General features: G+C 44.1%; 1 protein-coding gene across 1 annotated transcript in view; it reads right to left on the bottom strand.

Moving 5' to 3' along the window:
• The window catches only part of TMEM132C (transmembrane protein 132C), a 563,174-nt gene that overhangs the window by 386,986 nt on the left and 148,735 nt on the right, over positions 1–27,453 (bottom strand). The gene's annotated exons all lie outside the window — the stretch shown is intronic.

The raw sequence follows: 27,453 nt of genomic DNA, 5'->3' as shown, positions 1-27,453 counted from the left end.
AGGTGGAAACGGACTTCCCTGGTGGTTCAGTGGTTAAGAATGCCTCACAATGCAGGGGACTTGGGTTCAATCCTTGGGCAGGGAACTAAGATTCCGTATGCCTTGGAGCAACTAAACCCAAATGCCGCAACTACTGAGCACACACGCCACACCTAGAGTCCGTGCGTTGCAAGGAAAAGATCCCACATGATGCAATAAAGATCCCGAGTGCCACAACTAACACCCGATGCAGCCAAATCAATAAGCTAATTAATTTTAAAAGAGGTGGAAACACCTAAAATGTCCATCTGATGGGTGGATAAACAAAGTGTGCTAAATCAACACAATGCAGTATTATCCAGTCATAAAAAGGGGTGCAAAACTGCTACCTGCTACAATAGGAATGAACCTTGAAATCATTATGCTACATAAAAGAAACTCTACATAAAGGTCACAAGTTGTATGAATCTTTCTATATGAGACACCCAGGAGCAGTGAATCCACAGAGTTAGAAGGTAGATTAATGGATGTCAGGAGCTGGGGGAGGGGGGACCGGGGAACAAGTGGTCATGGATATCCATGGGCTTCTAGGGTGAAGAAAACCTTTTGAAACTAAAGAGAGGTGATGGTTACACACACACTTGATGCCACTGAATTGTACATTTTTAAAAGGTTAATTGTATGTTGTGAGAATTTCACCTCAATTTGAAAAAATACACGTGTCAGTGCTTACTCTGTGCTATGAATTTCTGGCTGACAAAGATCCTGAGACTGTGAGGAGAGGTAATTTACCAAATGTCACAGAGGTAAAAAGAAAAAAAAAAAAACAAGATGCACATCCTTCTCTTCTTCTGGCTCCTGATTTCTGGGTGTGACTGCCAAACACAAAAATTCAGGGCAGCTCTGAATCCACACCTCTTCCATCCCTGCCTGCTGTCACAGGGAACAGATAACAACATAAGTGGGTGGGGGGAGATCCTTCCCTTGCTGGAGTGAAGACCCCCTCAAGTGTCTGCTGGGTCTTCTGTCATCACAGATCCACCAGATATTCCAAAAGACTTGTTGCCTCCCAGCACAAAGATGACAATGATCTCTGTCACCACAGCTGGAAGAAATGGCTTTTCATCACCCTTTTCAAATGCCATCTTCCCCTGTGGGGACCAAGAGAGGCAAGGTATTGGACCTATGAGCTAATTAGTTCACATGAAGGGAGATCTCAGTCCAAGGGGATGAGACAGAGAAGATTCCTAGCATCTCCGGCAGAGCTGTCCAAAGAGCCTCTGAAGACACCAGGAAGCAAATCTAAAAATCAGCCACCCCCTGAGGATAAGAACGGCAGTTAACAGGCTCCCATCTGCCCCCATCCTCTCTGTCTGCTTCCTATTGGTGAGATGGCAGCCTCTCTGAGTTCATACCAAGACACACTTGACATTCTTCCCTGTCCTTACATCCATCCAACAAAGCTTTCTTGAGCGCCAACTTGCCCAACAAATTCAGTCTCTTATACACTGGCCCCTGTGTCCCTTTGATTACCTTCCGCAGGACCTGTTGGACCAGAATGCCAAAAAGTGAATGAATTTCCAGAGCATAATTTACAAGATCTAAAAGGAAAAAAAAGGATCGGAGGAGGACAGGATATTTGATAAGACTCAGAAACACATAGAAGAAACCAAACTTATTCACTGAGGTTTAAGTGGAAGAGGAAATTGCCTGAGCTCCTGAGATGGAAAATGGTGGGAAGTTTCTGGAGGGCAGTGCCCTGGTCAACAAGGTGCTGGATATAAGAGCTTAGATGATGTCAAGAGAGCTCTCAAGGCTGCGTCCATCTGGGTGGTCACCAGTGGCTCCAAAATTCACACCTCAGGTGAAAAAAAAAATGCATTTCCTAATTGTTGCAGACCAAGTCCCAGGCCTTTTATTCGTCACCTCTGATTGGCCCCACTCTGAGGAGCCACCAACCCATGAACAAGTCACTAACCCCTATGAGATACTCCACTTTCATTGGCTGGGCCAGTCATGTGGCTGCCCCCAGAGCTTGGGCATTAGAACCCTCGTACTGAGGGACTCAGAACAAGGAAGGGCATTACCACACACACCCCACTCCACCCCCCACCAAGAGGTGATGATTTATTGTAAAGAGGGCAGTGACTTCTGGGTCAGGAAAATCCACTAAGGGGAAGGAGTGGGTGGGAAGGAGGGCATTTCACACGTGACCCAGACTCACAAACCAAGGGCATGAGATTAACAGAACTGGGGAATCTGGAGTTCTTCAGAATCCTAATGTCAGCAAGAAATGCACCAGGAACATTCATTTCAAAAAGAAACGGAAAAGTCAAAATGCCATTAAGAGATAATACAGATTTTGCTTTCCTTAATTATTAATAGACATCTAGGAATAATTTAGAGTTATATTAAAAGTGGATGAAGGAGTTCATAATACATTTGGGTCACAGGAGATTATGGAAATAGCTGGCCTCATTTTCATGTCACCTGATAGAAATTTATCCTGCAAAACAATTGTGAAATGTAATAATGTACATTAAAATATGGGCCCCTGATAGCTTTGTTATTTTTTTTTTTCCAAATTCTGAGAGCTGGAGCTTAGAGCTTTATGTTCAGATGATTTGAGCATCTTAATATCAAATTTAAGAATGTACTCAAACATTCCTAAATTTCTAAGACACATTTCATCCCCCAGGTGGGGTGAATATGTGTACATTTGATTACTCAGTCTCCTGTCTATTTCCTTGATAGCACCCTGAGTGGGGAGGATATAACCCCTCCTCCATTCCATCCAGTCTATGTGAAAAAGTAAGTCCACCAGGCTGCCAGGGTCCCTGAAAGCTGCCTTCCTCTCATGGTGCCATATACCCAGTGGTGGGCATGTGGTCCAACTGTGATCAACTGGATGGATTCTAGTCAAAGCCTTTGAATCTTAAAGATGCCAGAAAGAAGGGGATTATTCATTCCAGTCATGATGAAAGATTTCAATTCCTTTCTTCCTTCAATTTCTGTAATAACAATTTGGTGTTATCCATCATCTCCTCAATGCCAAGGGCCAACCCATATCCTCTTTGCTTATAACAGCCAGAGCTGTTACTTTGCTTATAGTCAAAGAACCCTAGCTCACCCAACAGTTAATCAAACTGAAGCATCCACACTTTTCCAACATACCAACTATATGCTGGAATTTGAATAGACAGGAATGTGGAAGAAGAAGGAAAAAAAACCCAAAAAACCACATCTCCTATTTCTAGAAAAACTTAACTTTTTGAAAACCCTTTTCTGAGTCCTTTTGGGCCACTATAACAAAGCAGTACAGTCTAGACAGCTTATAAACAACAGGTATTTATTTCTCCTGGTACCAGAGGCTGGCAGTTCAAGATCAGAGGGATCCATGGCTAGCTTCTGGTGAGTTTTCCCCATTGTCCACATATGGTGGAAGAAGCCAGAGAGTTTTATGAAATCTCATTCATAAGGGCACTAACCCCATTTGTGAAGGCCCCACCCTTATGGCCTAATCACCTCCCAAAGGTCCCACTTTCTAACACCATCAGCTTAGAGGTTAGGATTTCAATGTTTGAATTTTGGCTGGATGCAAACATTCAGGCCACTGCAGCCCACATTAATTCTTTCATTTCTGCTTTTCTCCCGAACCTCAGTCATAATCCATTATGGGAAATCCATACATGGGAAAACCGTGGTTGAGTTCAAGTGAGCGGAGTCCTCTTCTTCCATTCAAGTCTTTCTGGAAGGCTTCAGAAACCAGAACACTAATAACAACTACCTATTTGCCACAGAAATCCTGTGTCACATAAACATTACATTTCATACAATCATTAGATCTTTCTTTAGCCTTTCAAAAAAAAAAAAAAAATCACGAAAGGAAAAGCAGAAACCCCCAAACTGCACAATGGAATTTCTTCACAAGGCAAAGAGGTGAGTGTTCTAAGTTGACATCTTTACTTCTAAACCTTTTAAATTGAAGTCAATAGGACAGAAGCTTTTCTTGGGATCATTCTAAAATAAGAGTCACATCATAATTAGCAACATCACCAGGCTACTGTCGGGTCAAGACACTGTCCACAGACGAAAACACAAATGTTCAGGATCAAACTGGACATTTCTGCCAGCAGTCAGCATAGTCTTCAAAAATCTCCAGCACAGAAGAAGCTGGCATTACATTTTCTCTGAAATAGGCTGGGGGAGTCTTCTTAACATAAACAATTTGCAAATGGCAACTCTTCAGATAGCTGTGGGGAGGTCTTGTTTTTAATCACCAGCCAATTCTTCCATTAGAGCATAAGATAATGATGTTTAAATGTCATCTAATGCCCACCGTTTAACAGCTGTGGTTTCGTCATTTCAGATAATTTAATTTTGAACGAAAAAAAAAAAAAAGCCACAAAAACCACAACATGAAGCCGCAAAATCATCTAAAGTTCAGTGAAAACTTGAAGTTTTAAGATTGCATTCAACTTTCAGACTTGATAGTGACTGAAGGATTCAGGCCTTCTGGGGGTGGGGCTTGGGCAATCTGGGGGAAAGAATGGTCAAGATGGGGGCTACATGGGGACTTCCCTGGCGGTCCAGTGGTTAAGGTTCCATGCTTCCAATGGAGGGAGCACAAGTTCAATCCCTGGTTGGGGAACTAAGATCCTGCATGGCCCATGGCACTGCCAAAACATAGAAAATAAGGAAATAATATTCAAAGATGGGAGCCATATGCAAATCATTAAAATGTTACCTGTTTTTGTCTCTTTCTCCTCACTAATAAAACCCTCCCTCTTGAGACTGAGATATCGCATATGATGCTTCCAAGGAAGGGCTGGTTTCAAGAATGGGATGAAGGCAAACCCCACGTCCCACCCTTTGCTGTGGATGACCCCACTGGCCATCAGCCCTTCTCTTACCCCCATCCGTGACAACTCCACACTGCACAATGGTTCACATCACTGCCAGATTAGAATGTGCCCTCCAACCACATTCCACATCCAAACCAGCCTTTCTTCCTATCCATGTTGCCCTGCTTAAGGCACCCTTTGTAACCCAACTGGCCAAATTCACTCTTCTCCACCTCTTAACCTTCAAGTCTAGAGGATCTTTGAGTGGAAACTGTCTGAAGTGACCACTGAAGCAAGACTTTTGAATTTTGCAAGAAAAATTCCCCATCATGGTTCCATGTCTGCTGATGCTTTCTCCTCAAAGAGATTATATTCTAGGCTTCCAGAAGGCTGTTTCTAATGCTTACACACACTCATGTATGTGCACGTGCAGACAATGCTCTCTCCCACATACAATTTTAGCAAATGCCATTTCTGCATCCTTATGGAGGCTCATCCATCCTACATTTGCTCTCAGGTGCAGAAAAAAGAAAAGGGATGTGTTTATCCTCTCCACAACTCTTGGTCACGAAGCAACAGTTAGAACTGGACATGGAACAATAGACTGGTTCCAAATCGGGAAAGGAGTATACTGTCACCCTGCTTATTTAACTTATATGCAGAGCACATCATGCAAAATGTTGGACTGGATGAAGCACAAGCTGGAATCAAGATTGCTGGGAGAAATATCAATTACCTCAGATATGCAGATGACACCACACTTATGGCAGAAAATGAAGAAGAACTAAAAAGCCTCTTGAGGAAAGTGAAAAAGTTGGCTTAAAACTCAACATTCAGAAAACTAAGGACATGGCATCTGGTCCCATCAGTCAGTCAGTCAGTCAGTTCAGTCGCTCAGTCGTGTCCGACTCTCTGCGACCCCATGAATCGCAGCACGCCAGGCCTCCCTGTCCATCACCAACTCCTGGAGTTTACTCAAACTCATGTCCATCAAGTCAGTGATGCTATCCAGCCATCTCATCCTCTGTCGTCCCCTTCTCCTCCTGCCCCCAATCCCTCCCAGCATCAGGGTCTTTTCCAATGAGTCAACTCTTTGCATGAGGTGGCCAAAGTATTGGAGTTTCAGCTTCAGCATCAGTCCTTCCAGTGAACACCCAGGAATGATCTCCTTCAGGATGGACTGGTTGGATCTCCTTACAGTCCAAGGGACTCTCAAGCGTCTTCTCCAACACCACAGTTCAAAAACATCAATTTTTCGGTGCTCAGCTTTCTTCACAGTCCAGCTCTCACATCCATACATGACCACTGGAAAAACCATAGCCTTGACTATCACTTCATGGCAAATAGATGGGGCAACAATGGAAACAGTGACAGACTTTACATATTTTTCTTGGGGGGGTGCCTACAAAATTACTGCAGATGGCGACTGCAGCCATGAAATTAAAAGACGCTTACTCCTTGGAAGAAAAGTAATGACCAACCTAGACAGCATATTAGAAAGCAGAGACATTACTTTGCCAACAAAGGTCCATCTAGGCTAAGCTATGGTTTTTCCAGTAGTCATGTATCGATGTGAGAGTTGGACTATAAAGAAAGCTAGCGCCAAAGAATTGATGCTTTTGAACCATGGTGTTGAAGAAGACTCTTGAGAGTCCCTTGGACTGCAAAGAGATCTAACCAGTCCATCCTAAGGGAAATCAGTCCTGAATATTCATTGGAAGGCCTGATGCTGCAGCTGAAACTCCAATTCTTCGGCCACCTGATGCAAAGGACTGATTCATTAGAAAAGACCCTGATGCTGGGAAAGATTGAAGGTGAGAGGAGAAGGGGACGACAGAGGATGAGATGGTTGGATGGCATCACCGACTCAATGGACATGAGTTTGAGTAAACTCCAGGAGTTGGTGATGGACAGGGAAACCTGGCATGTTGCAGGCTTCACAAAGTCAGACACGACTGAGCAACTGAACTGAACTCAACACGACCTCTGGAGACAAAAACTGCATCAGCTGACTTTCATACATAATAAAACACCTCAACACTTACTTGGCTCAAAACAATGGCTGGGGTATTCATTTTATTTTTTTAGTATTCTGAAGTATGATGGTGGGCTTCCCAGAAGGTGCAGTGGTAAAGAATCTGCCTGCCAATACAGGAAACACAAGAGATGCAATTTCGATCCCTGAGTCAGGGAGATCCTCTGGAGGAGGGTATGGCAACCCACTCCAGTATTCTTGCCTGGAGAATCCCATGGACTGAGGAGCCTGGTGGGCTACAGTCCATGGGGTCACAAAGAGTGGGACATAGTTGAGCTTCACACACACACAGTATGAAGCTTTTAGTTTCTTCTTCTGTTTTCTTTTTGACCACGCCACGTGGGACATGGAATCTTTGTGCCCTGACCAACGATCGAACGTGGGTCCCCTGCTTGGAAGCATGGAGTCTTAACCACTGGACCACCAAGGAAGTCCCTGGCCAGGGTATTTAGCTCACGATTCTGGGCTCTGCTGGGCTCATGCATCGGTCTGCAGTGACTGTCAGGCTAGTCGGGACCAGCTGGTCAAGAGTAACCTTAGCCGGGAAGATCCTCTCTGGCCTCTCACCTTCCAGAGGGTTCCAGGAGAGTGGCAGATGCATGCAAAATCTCACAAGGTCTCAGATCCAAACTGACAGGCACACCATCACTCTGGTCACGTTCTCTCAGCCATCACAAGGCCAGCTGCATTCGGATGTAGGGAGATGCGACTCCACCTTGGGACGGAAGAGGCTACAAGATGGTGCACATGCCAGGAGGTAAGGAGAACAGTGGCCGACTTTGCAATCTACTGTGACAACTAGTGATGCAAATAATTGACCCATGTGCAGACTTCCCCTGATGCCTAAGGTTCAGGACCGACTTCACATCCCTCTCTGTTGTTGTTCAGTCACTCAGTCATGTCCTACTCTCTGCAACCCCATGGACTGCAGCACGCCAGGCTTCCCTGTCCTTCACTATCTCCCAGAGTTTATTCAAACTCATGTCCATTGAGTTGATGATGGCATTCAACCATCTCATTCTCTGTCATCCCCTTCTCCTCCTGCCTTCAATCCTTCCCAGCAGTCAGGGTCTTTTCCAATGAGTTGGCTCTTCCCATCAGGTATCCAAAGTACTGCAGCTTCAGATTCAGCATCAGTCCTTCCAATGAATATTCAGGGTTGATTTCCTTTAGGATTGACTGGTTTGATCTCTTTGTTGTCCAAGGGACTCTCACGAATCTTCTCTAGCACAATTCAAAAGCATCAGTGCTTTGGCACTCAGCCTTCTTTATGGTCCAACTCTCACATCCGTACATGACTACTAGAAGAATCATAGCTTTGACTAGATGGACCTTTGTTGGCAAAGTGATGTCTTTGCTTTTTAATACACTGTCTAGGTTTATCATAGCTTTCCTTCCAAGGAGCAAGAGTCGTTTAATTTCATGGTCCCTGTCACCGTCTGCAGTGATTTTGGAGCCCAGAAATATAAAATCTGTCACTGCTTCCACTTTTTCCCCATCTATTTGCCATTAAGCAATGGGCCCCTTTCTACTTATCAGTAACTGGATGAATAATCATGCTTAGATTGTCCAATGACTACACAGCTGGGAGTCATTTTAAGAGACCAGCTTGAAAATTTCCAGCAGGTATGACTATGATTGTTTGCCCTCTCTTCCCAAAGGAAGAAAACGTTGGGAGTCAGGGTCAGAAACACTGGATCTCTGTGTTGATTTACTCTTAGAATATAGGCCCCTGAACTCCCACCGTGAAGAGTCTGAGGGGCCACTTTGGGAAGGAGGGAAACTCAGAGTTGACCTGAGACTGGGTTGAAGCCACTAAAAGCTTGAACCTGTTATCACTGATAAGTTTTGTATGCCTGCTACATAGTATCCTTTTGTTTCAGAAAAACAAATTTCCTTTTGCTTAAAAGACAGGTACACAGAATGATTCTTTCTATTCAACACCCATAAGAAGAAACTTGAACCCACATGGTCTAGTGAAATAATACAATTTGGACTTCATCAATGCCCTCACAGCCAAGTAATGAATGGATACAGGTCCCAAGGCCTTGAAAGGCAAAGCTGTGCTCTCTTCTGCCTCTTGTCCCATCGCTGATTTATTGATTCCCGCTGAGGTTGGAGAGTATCAGCTTGAAGGTGGGGAGAGGGGGTTCCCATATTGTTCTAGGGCCCAAAAGTGGTTCCAAAGGTATTGACGAAGGGACTTTATTTGGAGGTATTTATAAATGGAGGGCTTCCCTGGTGGCTCAGTTGGTAAAGAATCCACCTGCAATGCAGGAGACCCTGGGCTCGATCCCTGGGTTGGTAAGATCCCCTGGAAGAGGGCATGGCAACCCATTCCAGTATTCTTGCCTGGAGAATCCCCATGGACAGAGGAACCTGGTGGGATGCAGTCCATGGGGTCCCAAAGAGTTGGACACGACTGAGCAACTAAGTACATATTTATAAATGGATACAGGAAGGGGACCAAGAGGTCTACCAATCAAGTTTTAAAAATAGGTTCTTAGAATAGCTTATCTGGACCAACCCCACCCAACTCTAGACCAACACTCAGCCCATGAAACTTCACTGCAATAAAGCATTTCACAAGTATGGAGTTCCAGGTTTGAAAGCTTGGGCATTGCATCATGTGGGTATATTTCACCTCTCAGTTATAAACTTCTTGAGGAAGTGTCAGCGTCACTCAACACTCCCTGCTCCCCCTTAGCACCCCCTACAGCAGCCTGTACAAAGTAGATGCTCAATAAATTTCTTAGTCAGTTGCGACACAAGACGCATGATACCTCTTGCCTTGGCTTTACTAGAGTAACAATTACATCCTCTGGACAAAGCAAGGTATCTAAGCTCCCAGGGGCATTTAGAGACATGCCAGGGAAGAACAAAAAAGTCAGTCAGAGGAATCCCTCTGAGAACAGGGTCTCAGAGCTGCAAAATGACCAAGAAATCTGATTTTGTATGCACCACCACTGCTTGCCTGCAGAACATACATAACCCCATTCAACATGTTAGACAAGACAATAATATGACCAGCCAACCCTACAGATGACACTTGCCACTTCCTTCCACAAACTCTGAGGTCATTTGGTACCGACAACAAATAATATAAAGAATAAAATGTTTTCTCCCAGACTCCTCTGACAGGCACTTTGCTAGGTCCCAGGACATCAATGTCAGGTTCAAAGATGGGTGAGTTTTTGACATGCCCAAGTGACATCACTTACTCATTGGTTAGCCACCTCGGTGGGCACCATTCAGACGAGGAATCCTCTGCTGGATCTATTCCACATCTGTTTACCAAATCAAGGGAAATTAAATGGACCCCTTTCCTCTGATCCTTGTGAATTTCTTTCCTCTTTTGGTAGTGATGGTGGTATATGAAATCAAGTAGATTCAAAATATAGATACTACTGTCTTATACAGGTTTGCATGCATGCTCAGTCATGTCCAACACTTTGCGACCCCATGGGCTATAGCCCACCAGGCTCCTCTGGTCATGGGACTGTCCCAGCAAGAATAATGGAGTGGGTAGCCATTCCCTTCTCCAGGGGATCTTCCCGACCCAGGGACTGAACCTGGGTCTCTTGCATTGCAGGCAGATTCTTTAGCATCTGAGCCACCAGGGAAGCCCCCTGGTGGAGACATTGCTTTAAGTGACAGTGATGACACAATGAAACACTCAAGTCATATCTTTCATTTCCTAGCAGGTGTCTTTGAATCAAACTCTTTCTCTCTGGGTGAAGAATAGATTTTTCCCCCTTTCATTTGCTTTGCAAAATATAGTAGGTATAAAACTTATATATAATATATGCATACACACACAAACGTGTGTGTGTGTGTGCACGTGTATACAGCATGTGTATTATGGAATTTTATATAATGTACTTTACATGTATATGTTTGTGTATATATACATATGCATGCTAAGTCACTTCAGTTGTGTCCTACTCTTTGCGATGACCCTACGGATTGTAGCCTGCCAGGCTCCTTTGTCCATGGGATTCTCCAGGTAAGAATACTAGAGCAGGTTGTCATTTCCTCCTCCAGGGGATCTTCCTGACCCAGGGATCGAGCCTGCATCTCCTGGGGCTCCAGCGTTGGGAGGCAGATTCTTTACCACTGAGCCACTTGGGAAACCCACCATCTTATAACTGATGGTCAGTTCTTCGAAAATCAAGGCAAGGGACTTCCCTGGTGGCCAGTGGTTGGGACTCCATGCTTTCACTGAAGGGGGCACGGGTTTGACCCCTGCTCGGGGAAGTAAGATCCTGCCAAAAAAATAGGAAAAAAATATGACAAATACCCAGGCTCTGGGAGAAACATGGTTCCCAGGGCAGAAGCATGACAACATCTTGTGGATGCTGGAGCCAGAGGAAGAGAGGAGCGCACTGGACAGGCAGGTCACAGAATAACAAAAGTGTTTTAAAAGTCTCTGGATGCAAGTTAAGGGACTCATAAAACAGGGCAACATTTTTTTTCCAGGCAAGGCTTTACTGGGACTCCTGTTGCACAGAGGGGAACAAGAACAAATAACAGGTTCCCTTACTCCCTCACTCCCTAAGTGGGGGAGCTGGTTCCTTAGATGGAGTAAAGGTAAGGGTGTGCTCAGGGGTTGGGCCGGAGCGGTGGCTTAGGCAGTCTCCCCACCCCTTAGGTGGTGTTGTGTGCATGCTCAGTACCCTGCTTTCCTTGGTGGTGGTGCTGGTTTAGTCACTAAGTCATGTCCGACTCTTGTGACCCCACGGACTGTAGCCTGCCAGGCTCCTCTGTCCATGGGATTCTCCAGGCAACACTGGAGTGGGTTGCCATTTCCTTCTCCATGATTTTGCTTAGGGAGATTATTTTTTCATCTTTATTTATTTAGCTGCAATGTATCTTAGTTGCAGCACCAGCACGCGGAGTCTTAGCCACTGAATCACAAGGAAGTCCCAGGAGACTTGTTTTAAGGGTCAACTGTGGACCCCAACACAGAAGCGTGGCAAGAACCAGAAGTAAGGATGCGGATATCAGCTGGACAAGCCACAACTGGCTCAGGTCTCTCTGTTCTGCTCCGTTTCCATCTCTATTTCAGTCTTGACTCTGGCTGTTTCTCTCTATACTCTCTGTTTTCAAGCTCCAGCCCCACCTCCAACCTCTTCCATCTTCCATGGTCCCTGAGTCTGGATATTAGCATCCCTCCACTGTAAATCAAGCCTGGTATCCACCCAAATCCCGGATTTCTAAGAGAGAAGCATCTTCATAATCCACCCGGACACAGACGTTCACACCTGCTTGTTTGAATGGATGGGGGACCAGAAATGGAAGTGCTCCATTCTCTCTCCCAGGGGTAGGACTCTCAGTGAAAAGATGTCACTGTAACCCAGGGAAACATTCCAAAGTATGACTCTCAGAACTGCTATAAAAATTCTGTCCATAAGAGAAAGAACGCAAGACACAGGAGGACATGCTGGTACGGGCTTCTCTGTCCTTCTCATCATAGTCTCTCCTCCAAGAAGGAAAACAGTGAGCTCCCGATCTTCAGGAAGGTCCCAGATTCAAGGAAGATGAGCTGATGAAGCCAAAACCTGAGCCAACACTCTTGCCTCCTCCTCCCTCTGTGGTCACCAAGAACCTAGTAAGGAAATGCTGAGTTTTCCCAATGTTTTGACCTCAGAGGCTTGTCTCTGAAAACACAAGGAGCCCAGCCTGGTGCTTTGTGATTACCTAGAGATAAGAAGGGGGTGGGCGGAAGGGAGGCTCAAGAGGGAGGGGGTATATGTAGAGTGATGACTGATTCAAGTTGTTGTACAGCAAAAACCAACACAACAGTGTAAAGCAATTATCCTCCAATTAAAAAATAGTTAAATAAAAAGAATGAATGCTGCAACTTTTAGTTTAAGTAATAAAACAGTAATAGACACTGGAATTTAAAATACTCCTAAATAAAGTGATGTTAAAGTTTAAAAAAGAAAAACAATGGAATACTTCTCAGAAGGCTTCAAGAGAAGCTCAGTCACAATGAACAGTTTTCCCAATCAACCCACGGACCTTGACTAGATCTTGTCCAATCTCCTTAGTAACCCGTTATTCATAAATTTGCCTGAAGGCTTACTCCTGCTCTTACCCTCCTGAGTTGTGTATTTTGTACACTGTGTGTATGTGCTAAGTCACTTCAGTCGTATCTGACTCTGTGTGACCCCATGGAATGTAGCCCACCAGGCTTCTCTGTTCATGGGATTCTCCAGGCAAGAATACTGGAGTGGGTTGCCATACCCTCCTCCAGGGGATCTTCCCAAGCCAGGGATCGAACCCATGTCTCTTATGTCTCCTGAATTGGCAGGTGTGTTCTTTACCACTAGCGCCACCTGGGAAGCCCTTTTCTTCACTCTAGACACTGTCATATTAATCTAACCTGACACTCACTTCCTGTTCTGGGTCTCCAGGCACCAAACTCCTGGCCCCTTGAGGTTCGGCTTTTGCATACCCAACTCCATGCTGACCCCACCTCCAGTCACATGGTGGGGAATATCCACAGGGTTCCACAGAAATCCAAGGATTTCAGCCACATCGGAAACCACATCCCATGGAGTTAAGACCCAAAGGGAGGTCCTGGGCTCCAGACAGCTCTGGGAATGTGGCTGTGAGATTTCACGGACCTTCAGGTCATGTTCTACATGAATACAACCCAACTACACACATTCGCCTGATGCTCTGCAACCCTTTACCAAATGTTGCCTCTACTTAAGAAGCTGCATCTTTCAGTAACCTATGATTAAACCATAATGGAAAAGAAAATTTTTTAAAAAATGTGCATGTATGTATAATTAAGTCCCTTTGCTGTACAGCAGAAATTAACATGACATTGTAACTCAACTATACTTCAATTAAAGAACAAGAAATTGCATCTTCCCTCACTTCTTAGAAGAGGCAATAACTACTTCCCTACATATCTGTTTTTCTGTTTTTCTCTGTCCCTCTTGTCAACCTCTCTCTCTCTCACACACACACACACTCTCACATCTGGTGTCTCTGTACTTGCACCATCATCTCATTCTACTTAAAAGCATCTCAGCTGCTACTCCTCCCCTAACTGCCCAATTCTGTAGGCGTTACTTAACCCAAATGGATAGTCTGGCTGGACCAGCTCATCTTTTCAAGCCTAGCACCCAAATATCCACTCGCTGTCCTGGGATCAGGTGCTTCTTGTCATCAAACCAGTTGTGGCTTCAGGCAGAAGAATGAAAATCACGTGGTAGGAAATGTGGCTGGTCTCACATCAGGCTCCGAGGATGTGCAGAGCCCCCGGGAAAGAGTCGGAAGCATGGTGACTCTCATGACCAATCAACATCTCCGGCACAAACCATTCTGAGTTTTCAGAAAACAGTCAAAGACCCCAAGTGATAGTTAAAGGCAAACGCTGGACACAGGACCAAGTCAGGATATGTGGACTTCATTATTAACATCATCATTAATCACCACAAGGAATCTCTCATTCATCCCACAAATGTTTATGCAGTTGTTCTCAGCATTAAATGCCGTGCTTACAATAAACCCAACCCCACACTGGGGAAATAACAGTAAATCACACTGATCCAACCCCTGTTCCCACAGAGCTTCAAGTTAAACAAGGCAGTATACATTGACACATGTACACGCTGGGTAAGTCCTGTGAGGGTGCGTTTCTGGTGATCAAACAGGGACTCTGGTCCTCTCCTGCTGGGGAAAAAAGTTCCCTGAAGAAGTGAGATGAGGTCCCAGTTGTGAGTAGGTATGGGTCCGAGAGGGCTTTACCCTTATCTGCAGTCTTGAAAGACCAAGAGAAGGGCTTCCTTTATTATTTACAAGATTAAAATTAATTTAAGAATAAATAGGAAGTTCCCTGGGAAATAACCACTTCCCTGGTGGTCCAGTGGTTAAGAACCCATCTGCCAGTGCAGGGGGCGGGGGTTCAATCCCTGATCTGGGAAGACCCCACGTGCCATGGGACATGACAACGAAAGCCACACGCCACAACTAGAGAAGCCCATGCACTTCAATAAAGACCCAGCACAGCCAAAATTTTTTAAAAATTAATTTAAAAAGAATAAATAAAAAGGTTGAGTAGTGAAAGAGTGAATCTCAAATGGTCACATGTTGTATGATTCTATCACATTCTTGTAATGACAAAATGAGAAGATGATGAACAGACAAGTAGCTGCCAGGGGTTAGGAAAGATGGGAGAAAGGTGTGAATCTTTTATTGTTCTTAAAGGAGTTAAGCTCATTTTAAAAATTAGTTTGTAAAATAAATAAATAAAACTAGTTTGTTTATTTGGCTGCACTGGGTCTTAATTGTGGCATGCAAACTCTGAAGTTTCAGCATGTGAACTCTTAAGTTTCGGCATGCGGAATCTAGCTTCCCGACCAGGGATCAAACCTCGGGCCCTCTGCATTGGGAGCATGGAATCTTAGCCACTGGACCACCAGGGAAGTCTCAAAAGATGTGAACCTTTGCAGTGATGGCAGAATTCAGCATCTTCCATATCCTGGCAGTTGCAGGAAATGTACACCTGGGATTCAGAGCACAGACACTGTATTAATGTCAATTTCTTGGTCCTGATGTTATGCAAGATGTAACCATTGGGGAAAGCTGGCACACAGGGGCTCTTTGCACTAGATTTCACAACTTCGAAACTTTGTGTGACTCTATAATTATTTCAAAATAAAAATGAAAACAGATCAAGAAATACACAAAGATCAGAATAACAAGTTGTCCTGGAGAAACAGTATAAGGTAGGAAGAAAATTTGGCAGATTAAACAAAGCAGGATGGCTGAGGGCTAGGGGGAGGGGTGAGGGGCAGGGGTTGAGGTCGGGGAGGTTAGACAGAAACCAAACCACACAGGAAACCTGGAGCTGATCTTCAGAGCAATGGGGTGCCACAGGAGGGGTGAAGCATGGGAAAAGCATGATTTGATGTGCATTCTTAAAGGCTCTCTCTGACAACATTATTAACTGAGATTTGGGCAGAAGTGGAGACGCCCACTCGAGTTGTTTAGAAGATAAAGGGGGAGGAAAATGTAAAAATGCTTTGAAACCTTAAAGACTACACAGACGGCAGCCACATGGATGGACCCAGAGATTATTGTACTAAGTGATGTAAGTCTGACAAAGATCAATATCATATGATATCACTGATATGTGGAATCTAAAAGAATGATACAAATGAACTTACTTACAAAGCAGAAATAGACTCAAACAGAAAACAAATTTATGTTGACTACAGGGGAAGGAGAGGGGAAGGATAAATTAAGAGGCTGGGATTAACATGCATGCTCTGCGTGCATGCCATGTCGTTTCAGTCATGTCCGACTCTGTGCCACCCAATGGATTGCAGCCCTCCAGGCTCTGTCCATGGGCTTCTCCAGGCAAGAATACTGCAGTGAGTTTCCATTCCCTCCTCCAGAGGCTCTTCCCAACATGCATGCTACTATATACAAAATAGATAAACAACAAAGACCCAGTGTATAGCACAGGGAACTATACTCAATTTTTTGTAATAACCTATAGGGAACAGAATCTGAAAAAATATATATAATATGTGTGTGTGTGTGTATATATATATGTGTGTGTGTGTGTGTGTGTGTATAACTGAATCACTTTGCTGCACATCTGAAGTTAATACGGTATTATAAATCAACTGTACTAAAGTAAGAAAATTTAAAAACTACACTCACAGCTAAATGAAGCATTAGATTACCCTACAGGCAGTTATTTCAAGCGCAAGCAGATCAGGGAACCTAAAGTAAGGGGGAACATAATTTAAAGCATTTGATATTGAAGTCAGGATCATGAGGAAATAAGTATTTTGCTGAACTGTGTCTCTCATTCGTTTTATGGCTAAGTACTGTTTTAAGTTTGAGTTGCAGCATGGTCGAGCAGGGACCTATAATTTGTTTCCCAGTTCGGTGTGTCTAAGGGATTGGATCCGGCCTAGGGTATAGGATGATGTTTTGTTTTTTCCTTAGCTTTACTGAGATATAATGAGCATCTAACACTGTAAGTGTAAGGGGTTCAACGTGGTGATCTGATACAGGTATATTTTATGAAACGAAGGCCACCGCAGTAAGGTTGGCTGGTATCTCCATCACCTGACATAACTACTGTATTTTTTTGGAATGAGACCATTTCAGGTCTATTCTCTCAGCAGCTTTCAAGTACGCAACACAGGATTGTCAACTATAGTCATCACTCTGTACCATCAGATTCCAGAACTTCTTCCTCTTATAAAACTGGAAGTTTTAACCCTTGGTCTGACATCTCCCCATCTGGCCCACCCCCCAACGCCAGAACCACTATTAAACTCTATTTAAGTATCAGTTTTAAAATTAAAACAGGGACTTCGATGGTAGTCAAGTGGCTAAGACTCCACATTCCCAATGCAGGGGGCCGGGTTCAGTCCCTGGTCAAAATAACTAGATCCCACATGCCGCAACTTAGAGTTCACATGCCAGGACGTCCCTGGTCACTCAGTGGTAAAGAATCCGCCTGCCAATGCAGGAGACACGGGTTCGATCCCTGATCTGGGAAGATCCCACATGTTGCAGAGCAACTAAGCTCGTGCACCACAACGATTGAGCCTGTGCTCTTCGACCACTGAAGCCTGCGTGCTCCAGAGGCCATGCTCCACAATAAGAGAAGCCACTGCAACTAGAAAGTAACCCCACTCGCCTCAACTAGAGAAAACCTGAGCAGCAACGAAGACCCAGCACAGCCAAAAAAAAAAAACAATAAATTTTTTTAAAATAAAAAAGATCCTGCATGCTGCAACTGAGACCCAGCACAGTCAAATAATTAAAATTTTAAATTTAAAAATGAATTACATTAAAACAAACCATCACACTCAAGAGAGCTTCCCCTCAGCATCCTGTGAGTGTCAGAAGAAAAAAGTTCAGGTAGATACTGAACCTTAAAAGAAAAGAAAAAAAATGTGCTCATCAGTTGATATTTTCAAGCTCTCCAAAAGGACATCTCTGCAGAGCACTAAGAATTACTTTCCCGTCTTCTCAGTTCAAACCCAGGGTGCCTCCTTAGCCAGCTTCCACAGTTAAATGTTAACCCAGTGCAGGAGAAACATCATGGGGGGAGATTCAGCATTAATTAAGGCAAGACAGTCACTACCCCAGGGAGGTGAAGCTTATTAAAGACTTGAAGCCATGCAGGAGGCCATAAATGACTTAGAGGCATGACCAAGGAATAATCCAATAATCCATTTATGACTTTAAATAAATCTGGCTCCACACTAAAGCCCTTCTGAGTTTACAAACCTATAATATTCACAGCGACTGGCCCCAAGTCAACAGGGGGCTAGCTCGTCTCGCCTAACCTCTGCCTCGTGTTCATAACACAGAAAATTAACCAGAGGCAAGAAGTCAATACTATATTATCTCTCACACCACCGTTATTTATTCTATTTGTTGCTCTTCATTTCAAGGCAGTGCCAAGTGAAAAGTTGGCCACTCCAACCCCGGAAAACAACCTCTTGACTCTTCCTATAGAATCATGAAAGTTTAAAAAGGCAAAAACTAATATAGGTCCACTGCTGTTAGGAGAAAAAAAAACCTAGTTGGCAGAATTATACTTGTATCTCCCACGTCTGTAAAAACACAGGCTTCATTCCATCCAAAGATCACAGGATGAGTTTCAGTGAAACATGCAAGCTGGGAAGTCTGGACTCAATCCACTGACTCTGAAAATGTCACACAGATAAATATCTTTTACTTTTATTGTTATCAACTTATTTTAATGCCTATTTGAAGAAATGATTCCATATTAAACCCTGAGATTCTAAAAGTCTGTTTGCTAAATTCAAGAAATGAGTCCGTTTCAAGAAAAAAATGAATTCCTTGCCTACTGCTGATTTTTGTTCACTTTCTGCTCTGCCACCATCACAGCCATGAACCTGGTGGAAGGCCAACTCCATGCTTAGGTTCAGCAGTAGGCTCTGATCTGCCTGAGAGAATCTGATTCCCTTCCCTGTGGCTGTCAAGGAAGTGGCGCTTAGTTTTAAATATGATGAAGCAAAACAAGAAGAGAGGGGACTTCTGTGATGGTTCTCGCCCATTTTTGAAAGAAAATTCTGAAAAGCCAGTTTCTCCTCACAGCCAAAAAATAATAATAAATTATGCACCCTGAAATGCTACAGGCAACCATCCTGGGACCATGAGGACCAACCAATTTGAGGATGAAGCCAGTCCTGAAAATGATGTGGGAAAGACCAGAAGATGCTGCCCGTGAAAGACAAGAAGAAGCCACAGAAGAGGGACTTCCCTGGTGGTCCAGCTGTTAAGACTCTGCACTTCCAACGCAGGGGGTGTGGGTTCAATCCCTGAGGAACTAAGATCCCACATGTCATGGGGCACAGGCAAAAAACAAAACAGAACAAAATGTGTTTTTAGAAAGAAGCCACAGGCTCAATTAACGTGGGCACTGCTCTACTACTGGACTTTGCACCGGATCGTATTACAGCTGCTTTTACTTGCAGCTCAAAGCACATTCATGACGACACCTGAACTCAAAACTCTGGTCTAAATACTGGATCTGCCCCAATGGGTTCTCTCTTGTGTTCAGGTTTCAGAACATAAGCTCTGCAGATCAAATCATCAAATATTCTCTAAAATATGATGCTCCTAAATGAAGCAAACAGACAAAGGATTAATCTCAAAAATATACAAGCAACTCCTGCAGCTCAATTCCAGAAAAATAAATGACCCAATCAAAAAATGGACCAAAGAACTAAACAGACATTTCTCCAAAGAAAACATACAGATGGCTAACAAACACATGAAAAGATGCTCAACATCACTCATTATCAGAGAAATGCAAATCAAAACCACAATGAGGTACCATTACACGCCAGTCAGGATGGCTGCTATCCAAAAGTCTACAAGCAATAAATGCTGGAGAGGGTGTGGAGAAAAGGGAACCCTCTTACACTGTTGGTGGGAATGCAAACTAGTACAGCCACTATGGAAAACAGTGTGGAGATTCCTTAACAAACTGGAAATAGAACTGCCATATGACCCAGCAATACCACTTTTGGGCATACACACCGAGGAAACCAGATCTGAAAGAGACACGTGCACCCCAATGTTCATCGCAGCACTGTTTATAATAGCCAGGACATGGAAGCAACCCAGATGCCCATCAGCAAACAAATGGATAAGGAAGCTGTGGTACATATACACCATGGAATATTAATCAGCCGTTAAAAAGAATTCATTTGAATCAGTTCTAATGAGATGGATGAAACTGGATGATACAGAGTGAAGTAAGCCAGAAAGATAAAGAACATTACAGCATACTAACACATATATATGGAATTTAGAAAGATGGTAACGATAACCCTATATGCAAAACAGAAAAAGAGACACAGATGTACAGAACAGACTTTTGGACTCTGTGGGTGAAGGCGAGGGTGGGATGTTTCGAGAGAACAGCATGTATATTATCTATGGTGAAACAGATCACCAGCCCAGGTGGGATGCATGAGACAAGTGCTCGGGCCTGGTGCACTGGGAAGACCCAGAGGAATCGGGTGGAGAGGGAGGTGGGGTGGGGGGGATCGGGATGGGGAATACATGTAACTCCATGGCTGATTCATGTCAATGTATGACAAAACCCACTGCAATGTTGTGAAGTAATTAGCCTCCAACTAATAAAAATAAATGAAAAATAAAATAAAATACAATATGATGCTCCTGTGATAAATAAAGGAAACAAGGGAGACACAGAGGCTTGAACACAAGGAAGAAAGGGAGACAATGAGAGGGACAGAGGAAAGCAATGCTTATGCATTCTTCTAAGAGGTATCTCACTCATTATGCACCAGACTCTTACTCCACAGCATCCTAGAGATGTGGACATTAACAAGGCAAGGTCCTTGTCTTCAAGAAATCATAGAATGGAGGGGACAGAGAGAAAAATGGACAACTAACTATGATCTGAAAAGTGCAACATCTGCATGGATAAAGACAGATAGGTTGGCGAACTTGAGTTCACTGTTACCATGATGGTGCTCAAAACTGAAAAATTCCTTGAGGGAACTGATAAGCACAGGAGGAAGTCTAGGCTTCCTCCATAAGACTGGAGGAAAATACCTGACAGTCAAATAAAGGTTTGGATCACACCTAGTGGAGAGTGGAAGGGCGTAGGCTATTGCAGAGACAGCCTTGGACATCAGAAGTTCAATGTAGCCACTGTTTATTTTCTCTGTGACACTTATGCATCTCAAGGATCTCTTTTCTCACATGGGAAGGACGATGGTTAAATTCCTCTCAAGTCAGTTTGAGGCTGAGATGAACTAACAGAGATGAAAGGTCTTTGGGAAGAGATCCGTGAAAGATTTATTTGGGGTTCACAGCAAATATTGGGACTTCCCAGGGAGCTGAGTGGTAAAGAACCCGCCTGCCAATGCAGGAGACATAGGAGACTCAGGTTCAATCCCTGGGTCAGGAAGACCTTCTGGGGGAGGAAATGGCAATCCACTCCAGTATTCTTGTCTAGAAAATCCCATGGACAGAGGAGCCTGGCAGGCTACAGTCTAAAGGGTGGAGACATGACTGAGCGACTAAGCATGTACAGAAAACGCTGGTTCCACAGATACAAGCCAAAAGTGAAGGCACTGTGGTATTAATATCAAATATTTTAAATGTGACTACAGGAGCAACTGGCAAACATCCAATGTCTCTCCATGCTCAGGATGCTACTAGCCATCTCCCCCAGCTGCTTGCATTTCATACTCTTTCCAGAACAGGAGGAAAATGAGCTGAAGACTATGTCCTTAGCAATGTCCCCCAGGAATCCTGGGGGCTGGTTTCGCTGTTGTTGACTATTGTTAAGTGCTTTTAGTAGATCTGGGTGAGAAGAGCATTCCAGGGACCAGTGTTGGTCAAGAGCATCATGGGACATGAGTCATGTGGCCATTCCCCTGAATCCTGCTGTTCTACCAGGATATCTTAGGCAGTGTGAGTTGTCCAAAGATATTCTGGTAGAATACAGGGGGTTGCTGAGTAGTAAAGAGTTGGAATTTCTGTTCCATTCCTTCTACATCTCTTCAAGACACTTCCCACTTCCCATTCTTGGAGGTTGTTGATTTAATAAATACTCACAATATAAAAGTTGAGAGTTATGTTTTATTAGGTGGGAATTTTTAGGACTTCAAGCCCAGGAGGCAGCACCTCAAGTGAGCCTAAAAGAAGTGTTCCAAGAAGGCAGAGTGAGGAGCCAGGTTATACGGAAGTTTTTACAGCAAACGGCAGTTAATCTGAACATTAAATAATTATTGTTAATTAAAGAAAGTCAGACATCCCAAGTTAAAGAATTTAGCAATTTTCTATGTATGAGAAGATGCAAGAGTCTGGGCTCACTGAAATCACTCCTTTCACCTGCACCTCAGCAATCTGGGGCCAGCATCCTGTGTTTTCACATCCTGAACCTCCTTGGTGTTCACGGTAGGGAGTGGCTGCAGTCTGACGGCTGCCAGGCAGCAGGTATTCTTCTCCTTCGTGAGTGCCCTCAGGGCTCATGAACTCCCACTGGAGGGCTGCAGTCCCTGATAACTGTGGCATCCTTGTTCACCGATCTGCCAGAGCTAAGTCATGTTAAGTCACTTCAGTCACGTCTGATTCTTTGTCCCCTGATGGACTACAGCCCACCAGGCTCCTCTGTCCATGAGATTTCCCAGGCAAGAATACTGGAGTGGGTTGCCATGCCCTCCTCCAGGGGATCTTCCCAACCCAGGGATCAAACCTGTGTCTCTTGCAGGAAATACTCTATTTCTCAAGGTGAATGCCTGAAATTGCTGCTACTTAGCAAAACCCGAGATAGGTTGCCTCCTCTATTTCAACCTAATTCCCCAGGAGATCTGATCATCTGATTCCCTCTGGAAAGATTCTGTGCCAAATGAAAACTGAGTGAGGTAATTAATTATGAAAATTCACAATGCATAATTATAATAATTACTCTGATCACATAAACATTATACCAGCATGAATAATTTAATAAGAATTGCGCTTTTCAAGAGAGCAGCAATTAAAATAAAACCCAGGGAGGTGATGGGGAGGATGCAAAAGATAGATGCTCGCATTTGTTCTGAGGGAGGTTGAATCATCACCAGAAAGTTCATTCCTCATGGTCAGGAATTATCCCTGACCTTAGCAGGTGGGAAAACAAAGACAATGAGAGGCCTGAAAGGTTATGAATGAGCTCCACGTCTGAAAAGATGTTATCCCCAAACAAAAACAAGTTCAAGTTTCTATCTTCTTCCAGCAGCATACGAAAATCCTTAAAGATGAAGAAGCAATCAGTCCTGTTTTGTTTTTTTTTCTTAAAGGTAAATCCAGGATAAAGATGATGTAACAGATAGATTTTTGTTTTATTTTACTTTATTTTATTTATTTATCTGCACTGTGTGGCATGTGAGTTCTTAGTTCCATGACCAGGGATTAAACCTATGCCCCCTGAGTTCAGAGTCTGGTTTTTTTGGGGGGAGGGGGCATTTTATTTTTGTTTTACTTATTTGGATAAGCTGGGTCTTAGTTGCAGCCCTTGGGATCTTTGTTGCCTCTCGTGGACTCCAGATCACACAGGCTCAGTAAGTAGTTGCAGTACTCAGGCTTAGCTGCCCTGTAGCATATGTGGAATCCTAGTTCTCTGACCAGGGATTGAAACTGAACCCTCTGCCCTGGGAGCTCAGAGTCTTAACCACTGGGTCACCAGGGAAGTCTTGGTCCTGTTCTTATCTTTTTAAAAAAGAGAGAGACAGGGTGCCCTCAAATGCCCCCCAGTGTTTTAAAATTCCATACGGAGCCAGCTCTACAATAAATACAATTTTTCTGCCCCCCAGGATGGGCAGATTTTTTTTTTTCCCCAATTAATGGAAAAGCTCTGGGTAAAGGGAGTGATAGTTTGCATTAAAGGCAAGACAGAAAATCTACATACACTGTGACTTTTCTTGCTTATCACTAAAAGCTTTTGTTTTTAAAATCTTGTTAAGTTGGTGAACAAACAGCACTTCTGCAGGAAACAGTAACCTAGACTGCAGAATTAAGTTAACTGGACAAGTCGGAAAGCAGGGTATACACTGGGGAGAGATGCACGCTAGTGCCAGAGAGGTGTTGGGGACCTCCATGAAAAAGGAGATTCATGATGCTGATGGAGAAAAATTCAGGAGAACTACGTACTAGATTTACACAACTCCTTACTGTTTACATGCAAGGACCTGACCTGAAGTCTTGACCCTTGGCTTTGAAACTTTTTTCTTAAGATCTTTTATAAGAAGTATATTTTACAATGCAAGCCAAAACACACACACACACACCCCACACCCAGAATATGCAGACCTACCATGTGTAATGTACTCTGAGAGCATCTATTCTCTTCCATGTATCACATTAAAGTTGATTTCAGGCATTCGGTTAATGTACGTGCGTCCTCAATCATGTCCAAGTCTTTGGGATCCCATGGACTGTAGCCCACCAGGTTCCTCTGCCCATGGGATTCTCTAGGCAAGAATACTGGAGTGGGTTGCCACTTCCCCCTTCAGGGACTGTTCCTGACCCAATGGTTGAATCCAAGTCTCCGGTGTCTCCAGCATTGGCAGGTGAATTATTTAGCACTGAGCCATAGGAAAGCCCTAATTAACAGGTTTGTATAAAAAGTCTGCTGTGAATGAAGAATGTAGTTTGCCCCAAGAGTAAACAAAGGATGTTGACAGAGCACGCTGGGGGGATTCAGGACGGAGAAAAGCAGCATACTGGCCTGGATAACTGAGATGCATATCAAAGTAAGGATTTCAATGAGCCCAGGCTCTTGCATCTTCCCATACAAAGCACTAAATTCATTAACTTGAGATGTCTGTTTTTCTTTAACTAACAGTATCTTTCCACTTTCTGACTACCTGGTTTTTGTTGGGAAAACTACACATCCAGGCTCCTCTCTTATCTCCTTGGAGCCATCCTTCAGAGCTCTCTGAGTTTGTATGCTGGGACTGAGTCTTCAGCAAGTCCACCCAATAAAACACAATTCTTAAGTTTTAGGGTGTGTATATTTTTTTCAGTCGACACTGCTATGTACCCAGCCCTGCCCCAGGCACCAAGGATTCAGTGTAGATGAAAGCAACAAAACCCGTGGCTCTTGGGGAGCTTACATTCTAGCAGAACCAGCAGAAAAAACAAAACTCCACTTCGCACATCTGCTCCATGTGGGCACTGGCAGGATGACTTACCTCCTTTTCACTGACACAAACTCAGGGAGTGGGGAAAGGCTGGAACCTGAAGAAGACAGGCCATGTCCAAGGGCCTCATCTAAGTATATTTCCTAACACCCTTTTTGGTTAGGCATCTTTTGGTTGCAAGAAGCGGAAAGCAAACTTGAACCTGAGTGAGAAAAAAAGGTGACTTTGTCAGGATCCAGTTGGAAAAACAGAAGCTGCTGGAGTTATTCTAACACTAGTGTTGGACCACAAAGACTTCATGACACAGAGATGCAAAAGCTAAGAAGCCAAAGATGGACAGTGAGGCAGCCAGATACCAGCCACCCTACCAGCCACCCTAGGAGCCATCGCCAGCCCCAGGGATGGAGGGACAGTGCAGGAAGTGGTGTCCCTGAGACCAGGGCCAGGCCCAAAGCACCAAGCAGGACCCAGAGGGTGGGGCGACCTCGTGGCCACCAGAGTCACTGAGAGGACCCAGCCCTGAGCCACAGGCAGCGAGAGAAGCAAAGCAAGAGAAGGAAAGGAATTCTTCTGCTTCTCCCCTTCAATGTTTCTAGAGCCCTTTTCATTGCCTCCTAATGGACAGAGGTGTTTAGGGAATCTGGGAGGTCCAGTTCCCAGGGGTGCAAAAGTGAGCTGGGAGAAACAGGGATGGGCCTGAGGGCAGAGCAGCACAGGGGCTTGGTGGAAGCACCCCCAGGGTCATCACCCAGGTGCAGGAATCAAGCCTTGAAGAAAACAGGAAGTAACCCAGGGACTCAAACCCCATCAGGACACTTCATTGTCTCTAGTCAGTTAAGTTTCAGTTCCTCCCACAAGGATGAGCTCCATTCACTCAACTGAGACGGCTGCTCCTAGCCTCATCTTCAGCATTGGAGGGAAGGAACATCAGGCAATGAAAGGAGACGTCTTGGGGACTCCCCTGGTGGTCCAGTGGCTAAGATTCCGTGCTCCCAATGCAAGGGGCTCCGGTTTGAACGTGGTGAGGGAAGTAGATCCCATATGCCTCAACAAAGATCAAAGATCCTTCATGTTGCAACTAAGACCCGGTGCAGCCAAAGAGATACATTTTAAAAAATAATTCATCAACGGAATAGGAGTCTTAAGGAATGGTATACCCCTCTGGGAGAAGGAGAGGAGAAAAACCTCTGGGTTTTTATACTTTTTGAAAAGAGCATGTATGCTTACAGTTGAGAAATGCAGTCTTCGATACTGCATTTATGAATGAGAACCACATCTGGAACAATTCAACACCCAACTGAGGAGCCTCCAAACCGATCACAGTTTAATGGGAGAACCTCCTGGTATTATAACTCATCACTTATGATTCCATGTTCTACAATCAGGCATTCCACTGTGTGTCTATGATGACAAAGAAGACTTCCTTTTTTTGCTTTCAAACTCACTCTCTTGGAATATTAGGAAATAATTCTTCCACCTGGTCCTGAAGCCCTGGTTACAAGCTATACGAAAGTGGATGCAATCAGAAAATTCAGATCATGGGGGAAAAAAGCAACAGTTATCAAAGCTGCCTATTGCCAGCTGCTGCTGCTGCCCTGCAGGCCAGCATCTGCCAAGGTTTGGAGTCTGAGATAAATTGGGGTAAAGGCAGAAGGACTTTTAAACATATTAGCAGTTATGTATTTTACTCTTTGGGGGAAAAACACAATTAGCACGTAAAACAGTGACTTTTGTGGAAAGTACCGCTTAGGGCAAAGCTCAGATTAAAAGATTTGATACAGAAAAAGACCATCATTAAGTAAATGGAAGCATGGATGATGCTAATGATGACAAGAATTGTTGAGAATCACAGAATATAGACTGCAAATGAAAAAATACTGATTTAAAAGTTATGAGCAATTTTCTGTCTTTGAAGATGGGGACTTAAACACACCTCTTGGGCATACCTCCTTTCTTTCCAAAAAATCCTCCAAAATGAGTCTGTGTTTGTGTGTGTGTGTGGTGTTGTGTGCTCGCAGCTGCACCCCTCCACACCAAGGACCCTAAGTTCCTGGAGAAAACTGTGACGTCACCTTTAACCCAATAAAGATGTCCAATGTTTTATGTAGTTAGGCAAATGGATGTATTAACAGGACAATGACCCGTAGAGATGGGAACTTTATTTCTTTCCCTAAATATGGGTTTAGATTCCCTGGTGTCTGAAAACTAACATGTACCTCCTGAGGGTTTGAGTGCCCCAAGTGTGTAAGCACTTTTTCCAGGAGCAACGGAAACACCAGGCAAGGTGCCTTATGCCTGGGGCAGCAAAGGCAGTGGGGAGAAGCAGGGAGCTGGACTTTTTCGCCCTTCATCTGTCACTGAACAGAAGTCTGTGACAAGGGGCTTGTGTAACAGGTAACACCTGGGG

This window comes from Dama dama, chromosome 5 (assembly GCF_033118175.1).
Source record: "Dama dama isolate Ldn47 chromosome 5, ASM3311817v1, whole genome shotgun sequence".
NCBI lineage: Eukaryota > Metazoa > Chordata > Mammalia > Artiodactyla > Cervidae > Dama > Dama dama.
The sequence above is the reverse complement of the archived record's forward strand: the minus strand, read 5'-3'. Positions and strand labels throughout refer to the sequence as shown.